General features: G+C 37.1%; 1 protein-coding gene across 1 annotated transcript in view; it reads left to right on the top strand.

Moving 5' to 3' along the window:
• Positions 1 to 352: 352 nt before the first annotated feature.
• SCRG1 (stimulator of chondrogenesis 1) overlaps positions 353 to 18,175 on the top strand; it is a 27,178-nt gene continuing 9,355 nt past the window's right edge. The window contains exon 1 of the mRNA XM_031032749.2: positions 353 to 466. The gene's annotated coding sequence lies outside the window, so the exon portion shown is untranslated. The remainder of the gene's footprint in view (positions 467 to 18,175) is intronic.

Below are 18,175 nucleotides of genomic sequence, written 5' to 3'. Positions count from 1 at the left end.
CTGTCTCTCTCTATCTCTGTCTCTCTGTCTCTGTCTGTCTCTCTCTCACACACACACACATACACACACCCACTTCTCCTAAGGTTGAAATTACTCTGTGTTCTTTTTAAATCCCTCAGGTTTTACATTTTATTGCCTCAAGAGTCTGCCTCCCTGAGGTTCTTGTATAGACTAGTTATTTCCCTCTGTAAAGAAGCTGTTCAGTTCTTCCTCGCCTGGTTTGGAAGAATCCAGGGGAGGCAGTTCTTTCAGCTCTGTCTCTCTTCCACTCCCCTCCTCCCCCAGTTCTGGCTGGAGCAATGAGTCTGTCAATCCCAGGCAAGAGACAAGGCGGACAAAGGTTTATTTGTACAGAACCTCCTTTTAGCACCTCCTTTTTTCTCCTTTTGCCCAAACTCACCCAGTGAATTGGGGCATTTAAGAAGACTCCTCCGCCAAGAAGACCAAAAGGAACGGAGAAGAAAGGGTATGTATTTTTTCTTAAATATCATTTTGTATCATTTTTCTACTACAAATTGTTACTACAGATTAGAGCAGAGATGTATTTATGCGTTGAATCAGAAGAGAAAGAGAGAAAGGGATGGATATACTTTGAAAAAGATAATGCTTCCTAGGATAAAAGAAAATAATCAGATTAAAAGGGACTAGAAAATATACATTCCTTAACTGGGAGAGTCACTTAATCATAGTTTTAAAAAGAGACAGCTCCCTCACTGTGATTCCTGATTAATGCCTATGTCCACTCTGAATCTGATCCCATGTAACAGGACCTTATTATTCCACGTCTCGGAATCATATGAGAATAATGAAGTATATAAGGTTAGTCTTTTAATGCAGTACCTATATTACCTACTCTATGTGAAGTTTACTGCAATGTCTAAGAAAGGAAATGTTTTTGGTTTTTGTTTGTTTGTTTGTTTTGCTTTTAAAATCCTGATTCCTAAAAAGGAACTGGTATAAATGTGTGATACAAAGAGGGAATTCACTGAGTTCATCCTTGGTGTCCCCACCATAGAACACACTACAGTGTCTGTACTGCTAAGATAAAGGGAACACTTTTTCCCTTTCAGGCTTATAAAAATTCCTCTTTAAAATTCCTTAACTTAGTTATGCAAGCTGTGAAAAGCTCTCCCAAATGCTGGTCCTTTTCTCCAGGGATGATGATTTATTATAGCCAGCAAAACAAGTAGAATGATGCAAGACTGAACATTAATATCATCTTACAGCATTCTCCGAATGCGTTCTCTGAAGGAAGATTACTTTCGGGAAGGATGTGAACTTCATGTTTCCACTGATGAAGGTCTCTTAGGTACTTGGGCTGATTGTGTCTGGTTTAATGATGTTTGAAAGGCTTATCCACTTTCTCATACCACCTCTCTGTAACATACACATTCTACTTCAGGGCGCATTCTATCACAAACCTCTTCTAACACAGTTAATAAGAAAGAGAGACTTTTTGAAATGACAGTTTGTTTTTGTTTTTTTTTTCCATCATCCAAGAAAGATTAATGGGAAACATCATGGGCTAGATGGCAATTTTAATCTTTTCCAGCTATAATTTTTGATATTTTAAATGTCAGGTTCTGGGCTGGAATTTTCATTTGTTTTTGCAGCCTTTGCTTCTCTCTTACTGTGTTTTGAAAGAAATCTGAAAATGGACTGCCCTTTATGTTGAATTCATCAACTCTGTTTCATTCCATTGCTCTTAATACCAGTTCCCAGAATTGACCTCAGTTGCCTGTATGAACACTGCACCATAAATCTCTGAACACTTAAACTACATAGTCCTGTTAGTTTTGTCCATTAAATTGGATAATTTTTCTTTTTAAGTCTTCATTTAACTCAACCATTCAAAAGCCTTCTGATGGCAAATACCCTCACATAATCAAAATTTGCAATTCCCTATTTTATGATGGTGGCCATGATTTGTTGCTTAATTGGAAATACCTTGCCCATGATTCTATACCCTCTGCATTGATCCTTTAAAAATTATGCCACTATTGGGATATGAATGGTATCATACAGTGTTAGGAACAATATAAATTACATAAATTTGAATTAAAAAAAAACAAGAGATAACTATCTAAGGATCTCTTGCTTATTCCTTTAGGTATTCAGTTTTTAGCTTTGTTTTCTTTTGTAATTTGGATGTACTCCAGGAGGAATTTTAAGTGAAATAGAAAAAAAATAGAAAAAAAAATAGAGCAGTTTGCTTCAAATTTGCCAAAGTCATCTCACTCTTGTTGGCACTTGAAAATATATGGTCTTGATGGATTGCCAAGGATTAAGGTTGGTGTCTTCTAATGAAAAAAATAATCAATGTATCACATTGGAACATACTGGTTGAGACATTTTCCCACTTGCTAAATAAAAGTTAAATCTATTTATCTGCACTCAAGTAAAAGAAGAAGAGAAAACTTCAGTTCAAACATGTAATTTATTAAGTGTTAAAAAAAAAACTACCAGTAGGTGCTTGCCAGGTGTGGAAATTTCCATCCTAGTATGTGACTGAGACTGACAGAAGCACTATTTGTGCTCTGGCATGGACATATTCAGAAGAGGTGCATGGTATGGCAACTTTTCCAGCAATTTATTTGTTCATTCCTTCAGTGAATGTTTTTGGAACATTTACTGTGAGCCCAGTATTGAAGCAGGCACTCTGAGAGATGCAAAAGAAGTAGAAGTTATAGTCCTTGCCTTCATGATGCTGGCATCTCCTCTTCCAATCCTCTGAATATTGGCTTGCCCCAGGTCTCAGTCTTTTGTCTCTTCTCTTCTTCATCTATACTCACTACCTTGCCAGTCCCATAGCTATAAATATGATCAATAAACATCCTGATGACTCTCAAATTTTTATTTCTAGCCCTAACCTTCAGACACATACTGCCTACTCAACATCTTAACTTGGATGTCTAGTAGGCATCTCAAACTTAACTTGTCTGAAAATTTACTCTTAAATTTTCCCCAAATTGACCCCATCTAATTCTTCCTCAGCTCAAAAAATGTCAGTATCACTCATGTCAAAAACCTAAGAGTCATCCTTGATTCTCTCCCTCTTGCCTCTTATCTTCCATCAACTGTCACCAATAGCCTTTTTCTTCTTCCAATTTTGTCCCACCACAACACATCTTTGTAAAGCAGTCAGGGATTATTTTTTAAGGCATAAATCAGATCATGTTACTATTCTATCAAAATCTTCCAATGGTTTCATAATATCTTAAATAAAATCCAACTCTTAGTCATGTTCTATAAGACCCTTTATGATGTTTCCATATCTTCCTTCCTGGTTCTAGGTAAATACACAGAATGACCAATTTACTCAATGGCCAAATGCCTTTCTGTGAATTTCCCACTCCCAACTGTAGCCATATTCTCTATTGTTAACTGTCTTATGAAAAATGTTGACAATGACAAGGCATTATTTAGTCAAATTCACAGTTCTTAAAGAATGGATTACACATGAGTGCTATAGGCACATAGAACAAGGGAGCTATTAGAGCAGTATGGGCTAGATCTGGGAAGGCTTCTTAGAAGAGATGAGTTTGAGGTTCATCCTCAATAGATGGTTTGGTCAGAAATTAACATAAAGGGAAGAGGTGAGAGGGAACAATAAGGCAAAGACATATGTGCAGGATTGAAGAGATGACTGGTCTTTCTACTAGTTGAGCTATAATGAATGATAGATGTGGAGGGGAAGTGGAAGGAAGGCCTTAGGATTAGTCTTAGGAAGTTCACCATCTTTTAGATACCATGAAACCACTGCAGCCTCTTCCCCAGGATTAAAAAAAAAAAGTGTTTTCAGAGAATCATTCATGTAATACTACACATAGGGGCCATGCATTGTATTAGCCACGGGGGTATGTGGTGGTGAACAAAATAGACTGCCTTCATGGAGGTTTCTGTCTTAAGGGAATGATAAACATAAAATGAGTAAATTCATAAATATATAATTTAAAATGTGATAAATATCATTAGAAAAAAGAAGGCACTATGAAAGAATCAAGTTGAAACTACTTTAGGTTGGATGGTCAGAGAAAGCCTTTGAAAAAATGACATTTAAATTGAGAACTGAAAGCCAAGAATAAGCCAGGCAAGTAAAGAGCATTCTTTCTAGAGAGGCAGCATATATGAAAATCCTAATGGAGGAAGAAAGATTTCTATTTAATTATAAGGAAATACTCTCTATATATTTATTGCAATATATTTTTAAATGGGTCAGATGAGCTATTTTCTAACAAAATATAAATTACGAAAATTAACTCAAGAGATAGAAACTATGTAATATTTAGGACATATTTATATTATAAATTATTTATTGTTTATCTGAAATTCAAATTTAACTGAGTATCCTGTATTTTATCTGACAATTATATTTTAGCAATATTAAATATCAACTGAGTGTCAATATCATGTATATAATCAGAGACACAGGACTGTAAAAGAGGTCAGGGAGTGGTAATATATGGGTTTTGAATTTATCTGCTTTAATGTAGGAGGGTGTAGTGGAGACACTCTGAAGAATATACCTCAGTTAATACCAATCTTTGTGATGAGTTTGTCCTCAGCTTTCCACCCATTTACACTTTTCCCCTTTTCTCATTATCTTATGACCCTGTACTTCCTTCTCAATACCTTTCACTGGTATAACATCTTTCTCTGACTTTTCTTCCACCCAGTCTACAAATGTTAGTTTTCCAGTGTTCTGTCCCTGACTACCTCAATTTCTCCTTAATACCCTCACCTATGCGTACCAAAAAGAGATATACCAAAATGCTAACAACCTTATCTCTACATGGAAACTCTAGTTGTATTTTATTCTATCTATTCTTTTCTGTATTTTCCATGTTTTACACTGAGTATTATTACTTTTTTTTAAAGTATTTTTTTAAAAAAAACCCAATCAGGTTTCTGGCTATAATTAGAACCATCTAATCGAAAGAAAGCTTAAGCAGTTAACAATCATGAAATGAGCTCACAAACAAACTACACTTATATGCAGGAAAAATATAAGGGGTGATAAGAGCCTGAGCTTAGTAAATGCACAACTTTCCAAAAGCCACAAGAATTAGACAAAATTAAGCCAATTCCTAAAAATAAGAACAACATGATTGCATAGTAAAAAAAAAAAAACCTATGGTGACACAAACTGTAAAATATATGAAAAATGCTAATGACTAATATAATAGAAAAATTCTTCAAACATAATTGGTAAAAAGGTTACAAAAAATTTAAAACTCTCTCTCCACCCCTCTCCCTACACCCAGTTTTTTGATAGAGAGTAATCTGGTAAGGGAGGTTAGAGAAAAGGGGAGGGGTCTTTGTTATTGTTGAATCTTCTGATAAAAGCACACATACACATTTTAAGATTTAGTTATTTTAGAGAGCGAGAGAGAGTGAGAGAGAGAATCTCAAGCAGACTCCCCAGTGAGTGCAGAGCCCAACCCAGGGCTCAATCTCATGACCCTGAGATCATGACCTGAGCTGAAATCAAATCAGATGCTTAACCGACTGAGCCACCCAGGTGCCCCTATAAATATATATTTTTAAGACAGGTATGAGCTCACTAGAATAAATGATAGTTTTGATAAGAAAAGGAAAACAAAACAGAAATTGGGAAGTTCATTTTAAAGTCAGACTATTTAGAAAAAAATACAATACAATTTAATCAAAACAATAGTACTTGATGATATCCAAATTTAAGAATTTGACAGCTCACTAACATCTTCCCATAATAATTGTTCCCTGCAACTCGATATTGAGTTTAGCAATCTGAGAAACTCCTCCTTCCCTGACTATATATAAGCATCTAGAGATTAGGGTATATTATTTATTCTTTCACTAACATGCCAGGCATTGTTTGAGGTGCTTGAGATACACATGAGATAAAACCCTGCCTTCCTGGAGCTTACATTCAAGTTCTGGGAGACATAATAAGAATATTTTTAACAATTTAGAGGTTCATAAATGCCATGGAAAAGTAGAGCAACTAAGGCAGATTGAGAATATGTGAGGGGAGATACAGTTTTAAGTAGAATAGATCTTAGGAACAAAGTGAACAAAAACTTGAAGAGGGTGAGGGAGGTAGACATGCAGTTAATCTGTTGGAAGAGCTTTCCAGGCAGAGGAATTAACCAGTACAAAGGCCCTAAGGCAAGAATGTGTCTAGTATTTTTGAGGATTAGCTAGAACAGAAAGAACAAGGGGAAGAGTAGATAATTTCAGAGAGAGATAACAGGAAGCCAGATTGCATATGGAGGCCACCACAATGACTTTAGCTTTAACTGAAGTAACTGGAGTGATTGGAAGAGGATAGGTTTAGTTATTAATATTTTTCTTAATTCCTTTGCACTGCTGGTACTTAGGACAGTGCCTGGCATAAAGGAAATAATAAAAAATGTCTGTTACATTGAACCAAATTAAACCAGCTTGCTCCTGTTTTTCTCTCTCACACATAATTACTTAATCACTTTATCAGTGAGTCCTACATCAGTGCTATTCTTTGACTCCCTCACTTTCTCAATATTGGCTGCTCTTCTCCTGAATATTCCTGCCAGCTTGGTCTTGGTATAGGCAGAGAAATTCTAAGTCACCTGAAGTAGTATATGAAGATTTGGGCCTAAAGATAAAAGAATGATTTCAGGCTATTTTTCAGCAGCCTAAATCAATTAGAACAAAATATACAAGCATCATTCCAGAAATAGGAAGGGCAGACTGAATGGCTCCTTGCATAAACCATAATGGGTCTTATTTGTTGTCCTTTGGGACCCAGTAGCTCTTACCCTATCCAAGAGATTGGAGTCAGAGCAACCATAATTCAATTTGGAAAGGTTGTGGAAGAGAAAAACATAGTTCTGAGAATTTGGCTTAAGTATTAAAATTATCAGAGTACCACACAACTCATTTTTAGAATCTGTAAGATTTGGCTATCTGTCCTTAGTATTCCTCCAAAAATAGCTGCAAATAGTAAGAGTAGTATAGAAAGCTTTGCTTCTACCCAAGATGGAGTAAAAAGAACCAGATTTACTCACTCTTCTGAAACAACAACAAAAAAACCCCAGACAAAACATATGAAAGAATCTCTATCAAAACACTGGATTTCAAGCAAGGAAGTACATCATCTTATGAGAGATGGGAAACAAATGAGGTAGATTTCCCCAACTCTATTGTTTTGAGGGAATTTCCAGGCTGGAAAAATAAAAGGAGAGGGAACACAGAGTCCTGAAGATTCCCTGAATTGAGAAAATGGAGCTGAGAGTCAGAGAGACTAAAACAGCCACAATTCACAGAACAGAGTACTGGAGAGGAGAAAGATACAGAGAGAATGCTGGATGTTTGCAGAGGGACCCACTGAAGTATTCAGAAAACTGATTTGTACATGCAGATGAGGAAACTATCCATGGTCAGGGAGAAAAATCTGAAAGGATTAGAGAACAGAGTGTCTGGCACTCACAAAAAGTCAGGCATACTCATAAAGACAAATTGAAAAAAACTTGTAATTCATTGGCCATTGGGTAGAATACTCAGGAAGGAATGGCCTCGGTTGTGAGGAATAATTAGCCCTAGGCTGAGTTAGAACCATCTAACAAATCATAAAAGCAAGTCCTGAAGGAATCAAGCTGTTTCCAAATAACTTAGTTACATCCCAGAACAAAGCACAAGAATATTTATAAGAATACAAAAATATCCAGCACCCAACCATGCAAAATTTAAACTGTCTGAAATCCAAAGATTACCAGGTATGCAAAAAAGTAGGAAAATATAACTCATAACTAGAATAATCAATTGAAACCAACCCAAAATTAATACATATGTTAGTATTAGCAACAATGATATTAGAACAGATACATCTTCAAGGTGTTGAAAAAAATCCAAACTGTCAATCTACCATACTATAACCAGCAGAAATATCTTTCAAAAACAAATGTAAAATAAAGACAGTTTCAGACATACAAAAGTTTAAAGAATTCCTCACCAGAAAACCTAACACTATAAGAATATTAAAGGACATCATTCAGGCATAAGGAAAATGATATCAGATGGAAACATGGATCTACACAGAAAAATGAAGAGCACTTGAAAAGGAAACTACATGAATAAACACATAAGATTTTTTCTTATTATCTAATGCCCTAAAATACAATTGTTTAAGCAATAATAATAATATATTTTGAGTTTTTAGCATATACATTAGTAAAATATGTAACAGCAATAGCATAAAGGATGGGATAAGAGAAATGGAAGTATACTATTGTAAAGTTTTTATACTATATGTAAAGTATAATATTATTTGAAGGAAATGATAAGTTAAAGTATATATACTATAAATCTTAAGGTAACCACTAAAATAACAAAATGAAGAATTATAGCTATGAGCTAACCACGGAAGTAAAATGAAATCACACACACACCCACAAAAAAGTTCAATTAATCCAAAAGGACACATACAAAGAGGAAAAAAGGAACAAAGAACAAACAGACCAAACAGAAAACAAAATGCAAGTTGATAGATTTAAACCTAATGATGTTGGGGCACCTGGGTGGCTCAGTCGGTTAAACCCAATGATGTCGGTAATCACATTAAATGTAAATGATCTAAATGTTCCACTTAAAGGGCAGAGATTGGATAAATATATCCAGAGAGTTTGGATAAAAAAGCAAGACCAAATGATAGACTACCTATAAGAAACACATTGGAAATCTAAAACCACAAATGAGTAAAAATAAAAGTATGGAAAAATATATTCAGGGTCAGAAGATCCAATGCCATTAGAATGCCATTATTCTCCAAATTTATCTATAGTTTCAATGCAATCTTAATCAAAATTTCAGAAGGCTTTTTCTGTAAAATTGAGAAGTTGATAATACAACTCATACAGAAATGCAAAAGACCTATAACAGCCAAAACAACTTTGTGAAAGAAGAAGGTTTCAGGGCTAATTCTACATGATTCTAAGAATTATTAAGAAGTGACAGTAATCGGGCGCCTGGGTGGCTCAGTTGGTTAAGCAACTGTCTTCAGCTCAGGTCATGATCCTGGAGTCCCGGGATCAAGTCCCACATCGGGCTCCCTGCTCAGCAGGGAGTCTGCTTCTCCCTCTGACCCTCCTCCCTCTCATGCTCTCTGTCTCTCATTCTCTCTGTCTCAAATAAATAAATAAAATCTTTAAAAAAAAAAAAGAAATGACAGTAATCAAAACTATAATATTGGCATAAAGATAAATAAATAGATCAATGGAAAGAATAGAGTCCAGAAACAGGCTCACAGCTATGTTGAAAACTGATATTTGACAAAGATGCAAAGGCAATTCGGTGAAGAAACAGCAATATTTTCAAATATAGTACTGAAACTCCTGGACAACTGTATGAAGAAATGCAGAAAGAATTTCAACCACACCACTCACTGAATAAAAAATTAACTAATATAGATCACAGAACTAAATAGGAAACCTAAAATTATAAAACCAGTAGAAAACATAAGAGAAAGTGTTTGTGACCTTGAGTAAGGCAATGATTTCTTAAATATGACAATGAAAGCATTTTTTTTTTTAAGAAAAAGAGAATATTGATAAATCAGACTTCATCAATTTTAAGAACTTTTTCTCTTTGAAGCCCACTGTTAAGGGAGTGATAGGAAAGCCATAGGTAAAGAGTAAATATTTAGGAAGTATATATCTGATAAAGAACTTGTATCCAGAATATGTAAATGACTCTCAAAACTCAGGAAAACCACCCCAATTTTTAAAAGAGAGCAAGAGATTTGAACATGTCGTTCACCAAAGAAGACATACAGATGACAAATAAGTACATGAAAAGGGCCTCAACACCATTAATCATTAAGGAAATGCAATATAAGATCACAATGAGACACTTAATAGAATGGCCAAAAATTAAAAAGACTGACCATACCAAGTCTTGGAGAGAATGTGGAGAAACTGGAACTTTCATACACTGATGGTGGGAATGTAAAAATGGTACAATCACAAAGTCAAAAAAAAAAAATGGTACAATCACTTTGGAAAAACAATTTGGCAATTTCTTATAAAGTAAAACATACTCCTATCATACAATCCAGCTATTCTACTTCTAGGTATTAGTTTAAGATTAATGAAACCTGGGGTGCTTGGGTGGCTCAGTCGGTTAAGCGTCTGCCTTCGGCTCAGGTCATGATCCCAGGGTCCTGGGATCAAGCCCCGCATCGGGGTCCCTGCTCCGTGGGAAGCCTGTTCTCCCTCTCCCACTCCCCCTACTTGTGTTCTCTCTCTCGCTGTGTCTCTCTCTGTCAAATAAATAAATAAAATCTTAAAAAAAAAAAAAGAGTAATGAAAGCTATGACCTTACAAAGATTCATACACAGGTGTTCAAAACAGCTTTATTTAGAATAGCCCAAAACATAAAACAACTCAAATGACCATCAACAGGTAAATAGATAAACAATCTAAAGCATATATAATGTAATACTTCTCAGCAATAAAAAGAAATCAGCTATTGATACCTGCAATGACATATATAAATCTCAAAATAAGTATGCTGAGTGAAAGAAGCCAGAAAAAACGAGTACATATTTTATGATTCTATTTATGTGAAACTAGAAAATGCAAATTTATTTCTGGAGATAGCAGATAAGTTGTTATCTGTGTAAGAGTGGAGGGAAGGGAGGAGGTAAGAGTGATGAACTACAAAAGGGCATGAGGAAACTTAGGGATAACAGATATGTTCATTATCTTGATTGTGGTAATGGTTTCATGGGAATATACATATGCCAAAGCTTATCAAAATGTATACTTTAAATATTTACCGTTTATTATATGTCACTTTTATGTCAATAAAACTCTTTAAAAATGTTTTGCTTATATAGTAGAATTTTGTTTTATATCTCAATATATTGTTGAAAGCTTAATGGTTGTGGTGATTCCTGCCACACAGTAAATGTTCAGTGAACAGAAGGTCTAGTTAACCTTCTTTGAAGATTAACCTGAAAAAAAAAATGTCAAGAAATGTGGCTCTTTTAAAAAATATTACCTATCTAATGGGTATAAGGAAGACCCTGATCTGAAGTAATTGAGAACTAGAGCACCTCAGAGAATTATACTTTTTAAAATATAAAATTTTAACTATGACCCATAATAAGTTTATTGGAAGGCATTATTATATGTCTATATATTAGATTGTGATGTAATACAACACTAAGTATCTTGCTCCATCAAATCTGAAAAAATATAAAGTGAAATAGATCTCATATTTGTCTTTTCTTTCACTAATGTTGGAGTTGGGATTAAATTAAATATTTAAAATTCTAAGAAAACATAAAAGAAAAGCCCAAAATTATTCAAATTAGATTATGAAACAAAGAAAATATTAAACTCCTTTGGAGTATGAAGGAATATTTTTAGTTTCTAAATTTAGAAAAAAGTAGTGAATATGTTTATCAAATTTTTTTTTAAAGATTTTATTTATTTATTTGACAGAGAGAGACACAGCGAGAGAGGGAACACAAGCAGGGGGAGTGGGAGAGGGAGAAGCAGGCTCCACGCAGAGCAAGGAGCCCGATGTGGGACTCGATCCCAGGACCCTGGGATCATGACCTGAGCCGAAGGCAGACGCTTAACCGACTGAGCCACCCAGGCGCCCTATCAAATTTTTTTTTATCAGACTTCTGGTTTATCAGACTTCTTACAGTTCCACATGTAAGGAGCTTGGAAATCATTACTCTGTCCTAACAATAAGTAAAAAGCTGAACAGATTGAAAAATCAACAACTCTTCTTGGATTCATAAGAGAGGGGAGGACACAGGGGAAACCATGCCCCTGAGACTGGGAAGACAGGCAGAGGAATATAGGAATTAAAGTCTTCCCAGAGTCAAGACTCAGTAGTAGAAACTGTCATGGGAACCAGTGCCAGAGTAAAAAACAAAAAACAAAAAACCCACCACCAACAAAAAGCCTGAACCTAATCAATGAATTGGTGGAGGCTCACTGTGGACAACTCTGAGAGTTAACAACTCCACAAGGACCCAGTCATGGGGGTCCCCCACAATATTGTGAGATTTACGTCTAAGAGTGAACCAAGTACACACAGTGAATAACAGAAAAATCCCCTCAGGGTTTCATCAGGGGGAAGAAAAAGGAACCATTTTGAAATATGCCGGAGTGCTCTGTTCTTATGTAGGCCTGCCCTCAGGAGAAACAACTTAACCAGAACCTAACCTGCCAAGGTATTTTCAGAGCCTAACTGACCTAGTGAAAGAGAAATATCCAACTGCAGCTGGCTCTAGGCTTGCTGTCCAACCAAAGAGGGGAGGGAAAAAAACCTGAGAAACACTTGTGAAAGTCACAGCTCAGAAGCATGGACTCACTAAAAGACTGAGACCTAGTTATAGGCCTATAAAATGCTTCCTCTCCCCTCACATCTCATCACATTACTAAAGGCCTATTTACAGCAGTTCCTTTTACTTGGTACATTATATGTGGCTATCAAGAAAACATTATAAGGCATACTAAAAAACAGATAAAATGAGCATCAGAACACCCCATGGCAGGGATGTTAGAATTATCAGACCAGGAATTTAAACAACTATGATTAATATACTAAGGACTCTAATGGATAAAGTACACAGAGTGCAAGAACAGATGGGCAAAGTAAGCAGAGAGATGGAAATTCTAAGAAAGAACCAAAAAAGAAATGCTAGAGATGAAAAACACTTTAACAGAAATAAAGCTTGCCTTTTATGGGCTCATTACCAGACCTGACACAGCTGAGGAGAGAATCACTGAGCTAGAGGATATAACAAATGAAGCCTCCAAAAGCACAGAATAAAGACTGAAAAAAAAAAATGGAACAGAATATCCAGGGACTGTGGGACAACTACAAAAGGTATAACATACTCATAATGGGAATACTAGAAGGAAAAGAAAGAGAGAAAGGAACAGAAGAAATACTTGAAACAATAATGACTGAGAATCTACCCAAATTAATGTCAGACTCCAAACCACCAATTCAGGAAGCTCAGAGACCACCAAACAGGATATATGTCCCAAACACTACACACAGACATATAATTTTCAAACTACAGAAAATCAAAGGTTAAAAAAAAAATCCTTAAAGAAACCAGAGGTAAAAAACACCTTACTTATAGAGAACAAAGATAAGTATTATACCCAACTTCTCTTCAGGAACCATGAAAGCAAGAAGAGAATGGAGTATATAAGAAATAGAGCAGAGGATCATAGGGGAAGAGAAGGAAAACTGAATGGGAAGAAATCAGAGAGGGAGACAAACCATGAGAGACTCTGGATTCCAGGATACAAACTGAGGGTTGTGGAAAGGGAGGTGGGTGGGGGGATGGGGTAATTGGGCATTAAGGAGGGCACGTGGTGTGATGAACACTGGGTGTTATACACAACTGATGAATCATTGAACACTACATCAGAAACTAATGATGTACTATATGTTGGCTAATTGAATTTAAATTAAAAAAAAAGAGAGAATGGAGTGAAATATTTAAACTGTTGAGAGAAAGAAATTTCAACGTATAATTCTGTACTCTGCAAACTTATCCTTCAAACATAAAAAAGAAAGATTTTCTCAGACAAATAAAAATTGAGAAAATTTGTTGCTAGTAAACCTGGCTTGCAAGAAATGTTAAAATAAGTTATTTTGAGAGAAAGAAAATGATATAGGTCAGAAACTCAGATCTACATAAAGAAAAGAAGAGCATGAAAGGAGAAATAAGTAAAAGAAAAATTAATTTTTCTTATTCTTAACTGATCTAACAGATAATAGTTTGTTCAAAATAATAGCAATGATAAAAAAATAAATAATAGCATTGATATATTCAATTATGCATGTTTATGTATAGATCATATATATATGTATATGTATGTTTATATATAAAGGGACCTGGGTGGCTCAGTCAGTTGAGTGTCTGACTCTTGATTTGGGCTCAGGTCATGATCTTGGGGTTATGGGATCAAGCCCCAAGTTGGGTTCTGTGCTCAACAGGGAGTCTGCTTCTCTCCTTCTCCCTTTTCCCCTTCCCCCCTCAAATAAAGATTTATTTATTTGAGAGAGAGAGTGGGAGGGGAGTGGTAGAGAGAGGGAGAGAGAGAATCTCAGGCAGACTCTCCACTGAGCCGGGAGCCTGACATGGGGCTCAATCTTACAACCATAAAGTCATGGCCTGAGCCCAAATCATGAGTCAGACACTCAACTGACTGAGCCACCCAGGTGCCCCAAGGTATAGTATTTTTTGAAAGGGGATGTAGATTAGTTGCAAATGTATATTTCAAACTCTAGGGCAAACACTAAAAAAAAAGTAAAAAAAAAAGTATAACCAATATGCTAAGAAAGGAGAGAAAATGGAATCATATAAAATATTCAATTAAAACCACAAAAGAAGGCAGAAAAAAAGTCAAAGAGAAAAATAGGAACAAGGAACAGGGCAACAAGTAGAAAACAAAAACAAATATGGTAGATATTAGTCCAAATGTATAAATAATCACTTTGGATGTCAATGGTCTAAATGTCCCAATTAAAAGACAGATCGTCAGAGTGGATCAAAAAGCATGACCCAACGTTAAACTTTGTATATAATGCTTTATAATTTAAAAGAATTTTTTATTTTTTTTCATCAGATAAGTGTACTCTTTAATACCTATTTCCTATTTCACTCATTCCCCCACCTTCCTCCCCTCTTATAACCATCTTTTGTTCACTGTAGTTGGAAATCTGCTTCTTGGTTTCTCATTCTCCCTTTTTTCCCTTTGCTCATTTGTTTTGTTTCCTAAATTTCACATATGAGTGAGATCATGTGGTGTTTGTCTTTCTCTCACTGATTTATTTCACTTGGCATTATTTTCTCTAGCTCTAGTCATGTTGTTGCAGATGGCAAGATTTCACTCTTTTTTATGATTGAATAATATTAAATTGTGCCCCCCTCCAAATCCATATGTTGAAGTTCTAACCCCCAATGTGATTGTATTTAGAGATAGGGCCTTTAAGGAGGTAATTAAAGTTAAATGAGCTCATAAGCACAGGGTTCTAATCCAATAGGACTGAAGAAGAGGAAGAAACACCAGACACTTCTCTCCCTCTTTCTCTCCACATGTGCACAAAAGAAAAGCAATAGGAGGGCACAGTGAGAAAGAGGCCATCTGGTAGCCAATGACAGAGGCCAAATCTACTCAGGGTTGCCTGAGTGACAGCGCGGCAGGCCCCTCCCCCAGAAGTACAAATCTTGTACTTCTAGGGTCCAGAACTGTGACAAATAAATTTCTGTTGTTTAGGCCACCCAATCTGTGGTATCTTGTTATGGCAGTTATTATAGGTGTTAGTAAAGAATTGAGAATGATACTATGAAGGAAAGAAAAAAAACAACCCAACTATATGTTGCCTACAAGAAACCTACTTCAAGAATAAAGACACATATAGAGGCACCTGGCTGGCTCAGTTGGAGGAGAGTGTGACTCTTGATCTTGGGGTCATGCATTCAAACTCCACGTCAAGTGTAGAGATTACTTAAAAATAAAAACTTTAAAAAAAGACATATAGCTAAAAAGTAAGTGTATGGAGAAAAATACACTGTACTAACACTAACCAAATAAAGCAGGAGTAGCTATATTAATTTGAGACAGAGCAGACATCAAAAGAAAGTTATCAAGAATAAAGTAGGATATTACATAATGATAAACGGGTTAATTCTCCAATAAGACATAACAATTCTTAACAAGTATGTGCCTAACAAAAGAGCATCAAACTGCATTAAGTAAAAACTGATAGGATTGTGAGAAAAAACAGATGAATCCACTATCCATATATCATAGATTTCAACACCCCACAGAAATGGAACAAATCCAGCAGTAGAACTCAACAACACCACCAATGAACTGGATATAATTGACATCTACAGACTACTTCACCCAGTAATAGCACAATACACATTGTTCTCAAACTCACACGGAACATTCATCAAGACAGATCACATTCTGGGCCATAAAACACAACTTAACAAAGTGAAAAGAATAGAAATCATACAATTTCTTCTCTCATACCATAATGGAATTAAACTAAAAGTCAATAACAGAAAGATAACTGGAAAATCCCCAAATAGATGGAGATTAACAGAATTCTAAATAACATGTTGGGGCTAAAAAGAAATCTCAAGAGAACTTTTAGAATATTTTGAACTAAATGAAAAGGAAAACAACTTATCAAAATGTGTGGGATGGATTGGGGGGAAGATGGCAGAGGAGTAGGGGACCCTATTTCAACTGGTCCCTGGAATTGAGCTGGATATCTACCAGACCACTCTGAGCACCCACGAAACCACCCTGAGATGTAAGAAGATCTGGATCTCTACAAACAGAATATCGCAGGCATTTGGTTTTGAGGTGCGAAGTGGGGACCCATATTCCGTGGGCAGATATCGGGGGATAAACGGCAGTGGGAGGGAGCCTGGCTGTGGGGATCCTACACCGCTGGTGAGTGACAGCCTCGTGTGCTGCGGATGGGCACAGAGTCGCAGACCGGTAGCGGTGGGGAAAGGACTTTAGGGCAGCCCCCAGCATGGAAACCTGGAGCGGTGGGGTGGCACCTGTGAACTGCAGCCCCTGGGGCAGAAACCCTGAGCAGCGGGGTCATGCCTATGAACTGCAGGCCCCGGGTTTCCGAACTGCAGCCCCCTGGGTCAGAAACCCAGAGTGGCGGGGTCGCGCCTGTGAACTTCAGCCCCTGGGGATGGAAAACCGGAGCAGCAGGGTCACGCGGGTGAACTGGGAGCAGCTGGTGGTTTTAGAAGCACAAAGGGCACAGACGTGCTCCAACCTGGAGGCAGGGCTGGGAGCGCTGCAGAGGGGCGCACAACCCAGGCCGCTGCAGTTTATAGCAGCACAGACAGAAATGGAGAAAGTGCGGCCTGGAGAGCTCACTGAAGAACACACTGCGGTCTCTCTGCTCTGAGGCAGAGGGTCGGAAACAGTCTCTTCTGCTCTGACTCATGGAAGAGAGCGGAAAGCCGCCAGAGAACAAAAGCCCCAAAGACTGATTCCCGCTGAGCCCATCCCCCGCCACAGGGGCGCAGGGCAACTCCGCCCAAACAGGGTTGCCTGAGCAGCAGCGCGGCAGGCCCCTCCCCCAGAAGACAGGCTGGGAAAACAACAGGCCAGCAACCCTAAGGTCCCAAGAAAACAGGTGCATCTTGCCTGGGTTCTGGTCAATAATTTGGACTCTATACATTCCCTCAAACACCCATCAACAGAATGACTAGGAGGAGGAGCCGCCAAAATAGAAAAGACTCAGAGATTATGACTTATGCTGCAGATCTACAAATGGATGCAGATATAACCAAGATGTTAGAGATGGAATTCAGGCTAGCAATTGTGAAGACAATGGCTAGAATGGAGAAATCAATTAATGGCAACATAGAGTCTCTAAGGGCAGAAAGGAAAGCTGAATTGGCAGAACTTAAAAATGCTATCAGTGAGATCCAATCCAATCTAGATAATCTAACAGCTAGGGCAACTGAGGCAGAAGAGCTAATAATATAATAGATAATATATTAGAATATATTACAATATATAATATAGTAGATATTATATTATAATATCTGGAAGACAATATAATAGATAAAAAGGGAAAAGAGCAGGCCAGGGAAAACAACTCAGAATCCATGAAAATAGAATCAGAGAAATAAGTGACACCATGAAGCTTTCCAATGTCAGAATAATTGGAATCCCAGAGGGAGTGGAGAGAGAGAGAGGACTAGAAGATGTATTTGAGCAAATCGTAGCTGAGAACTTCCCTAATCTGGGGAATGAAACAAACATTCGAGTCCTAGAGGCAGAGAGGACCGCTCCCAAGATCAAGGAAAACAGGTCAACACCTCGGGGTGTAATAGCAAAACTTGCAAATCTTAGAACCAAGGAAACCATCTTAAGGGCAGTTAGGGGGAAGAGATTCCTTACGTACAGAGGGAGGAACATCAGAATAACGTCAGACCTATCCACAGAGACCTGGCAAGCCAGAAAGGCCTGGCAAGACATATTCAGCATACTAAAAGAGAAGAACATGCAGCCAAGAATACTTTATCCAGCAAGGCTTTCATTTAGAATGGATGGAGAGATGCAGAGCTTCTATGACCAGCAGAAACTGAAAGAATATGTGACCACTAAACCAGCACTGC

Source organism: Leptonychotes weddellii, chromosome 2 (genome assembly GCF_054177405.1).
Source record: "Leptonychotes weddellii isolate Sample4059 chromosome 2, ASM5417740v2, whole genome shotgun sequence".
NCBI classification, from domain to species: Eukaryota; Metazoa; Chordata; class Mammalia; order Carnivora; family Phocidae; genus Leptonychotes; species Leptonychotes weddellii.
Note: the sequence above shows the minus strand (reverse complement) of the source record. Positions and strands in the feature narration are given on the sequence as shown.